Source organism: Eublepharis macularius, chromosome 7 (assembly GCF_028583425.1).
Source record: "Eublepharis macularius isolate TG4126 chromosome 7, MPM_Emac_v1.0, whole genome shotgun sequence".
Lineage (NCBI taxonomy): Eukaryota > Metazoa > Chordata > Lepidosauria > Squamata > Eublepharidae > Eublepharis > Eublepharis macularius.
The window spans coordinates 142,335,043-142,341,059 of NC_072796.1; positions in this window are offsets into that span (position 1 = coordinate 142,335,043).

The window sequence follows — 6,017 nt, forward strand, 5'->3', positions numbered from 1 at the left end:
TTTATCATTTCAAAGAACAAACACTCTTTGGCAACTCTGATATCAGTTCAAGTATCCATGGGGCAGATGTGTGTCATTTTCACAACTAGCCCGGATCCGTTCCCATCCTTGATGTAACTAGCAGAACAACTACCCATTGTTAATGTATTCCATTACATGATATAGGTGCTGGGCAAAGAACATTTCCCAACATTCCTGAAACAAAGGCTTTAATACAAGTGCCCCAATCTATGGCAAGATGATGGCCATCTATCTCTTGCAATGTTGCCAATGAGGGAAATGAGATTCTACAGGCCTGGATCTTAATTGTTTTGTTCTCACAGATTCTAGAAATGCAGTTTCATTTTCTACTATCAGCACTTTTGTTAGCTTGCAAGGACAAGAGAAAGATGGGTAAGGGGCTTCTCTCTGAGGGCCCCTGTTTACTACTCAGAATTTAGGGGAGGTCAAGGCTGTGTCCCACATAGGGTTGCCAGCTCCAAGTTGGGAAATTCCTGGAGATCTGGGGGGTGAAACCTGGAGAAAGGGGGGTTTGGGGAGGGAAAAGACCTTGGCATGGCATAATTCCATAGAGTCTACCCCCCAAAGTAGCCATTTTCTCCAGGTAAACTGATCTCTGTGGCCTGGAGACCAGTTGTAATTCCAGGAGATCTCCAGCCACTACCTGGAGGCTGGCAACCCTAGTCCCCCACTCCCCCACTCCTGGCACACCATTTTAGGCCAAGCCTGTAGGAGAGACTAATTCACAGTCAGCAGACATGAAGCTCACAACTCCCGTAATATCCTTTGATTTAGGCCTACGTGACCAGCCAGGTTTCAGAGAGCAGAGAGGCGCCGTCTGAAATTGCCACCAACCTGGTTTTCATCTCCCTAGGCTAATCCACACTTTCCGTGACATTTTTAAAAACAAGGCCAGCTGTGGCACAAATTGCCCGTGGACCTCCGGACAACAACCTGCAAAGCTCCCCCTTATTTCTACACACCTGTCTGTTGCACCCTGCTTATGCTTTTGTCGGGGAAGGTATTTTTGATTGCTTCGTATTCCTCAATTCGCAGCTCACTTCAAGTAGAAACATTCAATTTCTTCAGGGAGTACGCTCTGCCACACAACCTGACAGCATAATTGACTGTATCAGGAATGGCTCACTGAGTTGTTTTCAAGAGCTGTTCCGTTCCCCAGAAACAAGTCTCAGGGCCAGGAGAATATTTTACCACACAAATTGCACCCTCACCCAACTAGAACTGTAAGTTATGGGCAGAACATTTCCTTCAACTATATACGCTTACATAACATGTTAGGTCCCAACATTATGCAGTGTTAAAGAATGGAAATGCCTCTATTTCTTACCATTTGAAACAGCTGAGAAATGCATAGAGAAGGAATGTGGAAAGAGGGCAGGACTGGACAAGAGAATTCACCTTTACTCCATCCTCTGGGCTTCTCAGTCAGTGTTTAATGTCTGAACTGAAGGCTGCCAGAAGCTACTTTATCCAACCTAGAGATTTGATTTAATTTAATTTATTCAATTTATACTCCGCCCTCCCCACACCAGCGGGCTCAGGGCGGATACTCAAATTCTACTTCCAATCCCAAATACGTAGTAATTGCTAAAATTGTTTGTGTGTGAAGGAATACTCAGAGGTGCACTTTATTATTTCTTAAACGTTAGGACTGAGCCCCAGCATTCAAAAAAGATTCAAGCTGCACAACTAGCTATATCTATGCAAATTTTACAGCTTGGTTAGTATTGAGATTTTAAAAAATTATTACTAGGAGACTGCAAGGAAGCAGATGAGATGGGAGTATGGAACTGATCCCTCTAAGGGTGACACCCGCTATCCTGGAGGCAGCCTTCTCCGTGGTGTTGTAGCGGTAGCTGTCTTCAGGAATGGAGACATTACAATAACATTACAATAACAGCAGCGCTATAATATATTTCAATCGGGAACACAAAAATAGAAGCAGCAAATTGCTTTGACAATTTGCTGCTTCTATTTTTGTGTTCCCGATTGAAATAAAATATTATAGCTTTGCTTTCATTGTAATGTCTTTATGTTACTGTTTTTGATTATTATATACGATTTGTTTTGGATTTATAAGCCATTAATAGGTTCAATTCCACAGTGTTCTCGTCGTTATTTAGTGGTCCCTTACTATATTCTAGATCCATAGGAGTTAGCCGTGTTAGTCTGTAGTTGCAAAATAGTAAGGAGTCCAGTAGCACCTTTAAGACTCACCAACTTTATTGTAGCAGAAGCTTTCGAGAACCACAGCTCTCTTTGTCAGATGCAACTGATGAAGAGAGCTGTGGCTCTCAAAAGCTTATGCTACAATACAGTTGGTTAGTCTTAAAGGTGCTACTGGACTCTACTATTTCACTATATTCTAGTTAATTTTTAGGAACGGGGCATAAAGTGCTGTTCTTCCTATTCCCAGTCTTCTTGTGGCCAAACTACACATCATGCGGGGAAACCATGATCAAACCTCCTTTTTTAATTTTTGATTAGCCATAAAGCAGCCACTAAAGGCATCCCACTTAGATCTGAGTAACAGTATGTGACCTGCATAGCCCAGGCAAGCCCAATCCAGCAGATCTTGGAAGCTAAGCAGGGTCAGCCTTGGTTAGTAATTGGATGGGAGACCTCCAACAAAGACAAAGGTTGCAGTGGCAGGCAATGGCCAAACACCTCTGTTAGTCTGTTGCCATGGAAACACCACCAAGGGTCTCCATAAGTCAGCTATGACTTGAGGGTACTCTCTACCTCCATCACTATTAGGGGAGAGGTGGTTAACCCTCCACACACACACACACACCCATTTCCCTGCTCAAAATCACACCCCCAAAGCTTCTCTGAGCCCCACTGCAGGAAACTGGTACATATGGGTGGGGTCTTCTCAATAAAAGATGCTGTCAAAATTAGATAATATAAAAACAACAATAATAATATAATGAGCAATCCGCTCTGATTTCCATTGCATACAAACTGATGGTAGAACTCTAACCTCCTGCCATTTTACTTCCTTCTTATACCTCTGGACTGAGCTCTGGCATTTAAAAGTTCACCTGCAGAGTATGTGGCATATTGGCACCATCTGCTGATAAAAAAAATAGCCTAGATGGGAACTGGTCTGGGTTAATGCAGGACAGGTGTGCTTCAGGCCATGCACCCGCTGCTATCTTCTTCCCCAGGGGGTTCCATTCCTCTGAACTTGTAAATGAATTCAGCAATGCAGGTGAAAGCTGAAAACCACAATAATATGGATAATGCTCTGAAGAAAAGTGGCAAGATTCAGTTCAGAGAACAACAGTGGAGAGAGAAAAAAAAGCTGTTTAACTGGGGGGAAAGTCCCAAACCTAACTTTTGCCTTGTTTCAGACTTCTACTTTTGTAGTCCTGTTACTTTGTTTGTTGGATATCTCCTGATCCCTATGGATTGTACTGATTTGCATGACGGACCAACTAGATTTCCAGGTTATGAGCTATTGAGGGTTGTTCTCTGAACTGAACTTTGTCACTTCCACTTCCTTCAGAGCCTTACCCATATTGTTGTGGTTTTCAGCTTTCACCTGCATTTCCGAATCAAAATGTCAATAGATGGCAGTACAGCTTTATTTAGCTTTGTCGAAGCAACTTCTTGGTTCACATAATTTTTTGCACACCAATTCAGCAAGTGATGCTCTTGGGAAATGATGAGGATAGCTCCACTCGCTAAAGTTCTCTGTGGCAAGATGGTAAAAGCCACGTGACCAGGGCCATCAAAAAAACCAGAAATGCCAGGTGTAGCCCACTGGGGTTGGCCTGGCTGGATGCAAAAGTGAAGTGATTTTGGAACATGCAGCATAATGATTTTAAAGGCACAACAGTCCTGCCCTCCCCTACATCTCTCAAAAGGTTATATACACTGATAATCTTGTTGGTCTCTAAAGTGCCACTGAACTCAAATCTTGCTGTTCTACTGCAGACCAACACGGCTCGCCACCCAGGGCTTTTTTTCAGTGGGAACGTGGTGGAACAGCGTTCCGGCACCTCTTAAAAATGGTCACATGGCCGGTGGCCTCACCCCCTGATCTCCAGACAGAGGGGAGTTTAGATTGCCCTCTACACCACTCAGCAGCGCAGAGGGCAATCTAAACTCTCCTCCGTCTGGAGATCGGGGCGGGGCCACTGGCCATGTGACCATTTTCGCTGAGGGCGATTGAAACTTTAAAAAACTCCCCCCTTGTTCCAGCTGACCCAAAGTGACCTTATTGTGCGGTCTTGAGTTCCACCACTAAGTTCCACCACCTCTTTTCCCAGAAAAAAAGCCCTGTCGCCACCTAAAACTATTCACTACACCTGGTGGTTTGGACTATCTAAAGAATTATTAGAATCATCATAAAACCATTATTCTCAAGGGTAACAGAAGTAAATGAGGAGTGTTTGGGACACGTTGATCACTGTGAGCTGGTGTAGTGTAGTAGTTAAATAGCTGGGCTGTGATGCAGTATTTCAGTGGTTCAAATCTCACTATTGCTATAAAATTGGGTCAGCCACTCCTCTCGGCCCAAGCCGCATTGTGGGATAATAACACTGACTTTGTTCATTGCTCTGAGTGAACACTGATCTGCCTAGAAGAGCTGTACACAAATGAACTGTTATTATTATCCTGTTGTTATTATGAATGGCTTCTTGTCAAAATCCAAGGAAGGGCTGGATAAAAATGTAAGAAAGGCAGACGTCCTGAGAGGCAAGTGGAGGCTCGAGCAGGTGCTTCCAAAGCAAGGAATTTACAGACAAATGAAACAATTATTTGACAATATGAAGCATTATCAATACACCTTGGTTTCCACACACACACACCCCCCCACACACAAATGCTGGCCAACTTTTTGTACAAATACCTACCCCAGTTTTCTTGTCTATTTTCATTATTGGAGGTGGGGGTGTATAGGCGTCCCAAGCTCCTAGTGAGGGAGGGAAGAACCTACACACTTACTTGGAATGGTAGAAAGAGCTGTAGGAACTCATTAGCATAACTCATTAGCATATGCCACGCCCCTCAACAATACCAGAAGTGTGTCATTAGCATAACTGGTTTGCATATGCCACACCCCCTGACATCACCTACTCTGGCTGTTTTGGACCCAATCCTGGCTATTCAGGGCCAAAATTGGGCCGAAAATGGCAAAAAGGGGCTGAAAATGGCTGGAAAGGGGCCCAAAACGGTCAGGATCGGGCTGCTGCTGAGCAGGAGAGTGATCCACCACCCATCAGAGGCCCGATCCGGGCCATTTCAGGACCAATCCTGGCTGTTTCGGCCCCAATCCAGGCCACAATGTGCCCAAAATGGCCGAAAATCAGGTGGGCGGGGCCACCTGTCACGTGACCTCTTTGGAGAACTACTGGAACTGTGTTCCTGCATGTTGCCCCTCGAAATGAGCCCTGCTTGGAATCAAGTGATATAAAGGCTCAAGGATCTCCACTCTTTGCTCCTGTATCTGAAGAAAGAAGCTTTGACTCTTGAAAGCGTATAGCCTGGGGATGTCGGTCTCTTATGGTGCAGTCCAATGCAGAGTTATTCCATCTAAGCCCATTGAAGTCACTGAGCTTAGACTGGAGTAACTCTGCAGAGGATTGCGCTGTAAGATGCCACTGGACTCAAATCCTCTTTTTCTACTGCAGACCAACATGGCTATCCTCGGGTGTGAATGACTCCATGGTAGGGTTGCCAGCCTCCAGGTAGTGGCTGGAGATCTCCCGGAATTACAACTGGTCTCTAGGCCACAGAGATCAGTTCACCTGGAGAAAATGGCTTCTTTGGGGGGTGGACTCTATGGAATTATGCCATGCCAAGGTCCTTTCCCTCCTCAAACCCCACTTTCTCCAGGTTTCTCCAGGTTTCACCCCCCAGATCTCCAGGAATTTCCCAACTTGGAGCTGGCAACCCTACTCCATGGTCACATTAGCCATGCACAGTCAGGAGGGGGCTGCAAATCTCTCTCTGGCTGGAACTTTTGAAACAGCCTGAAAGAAAAG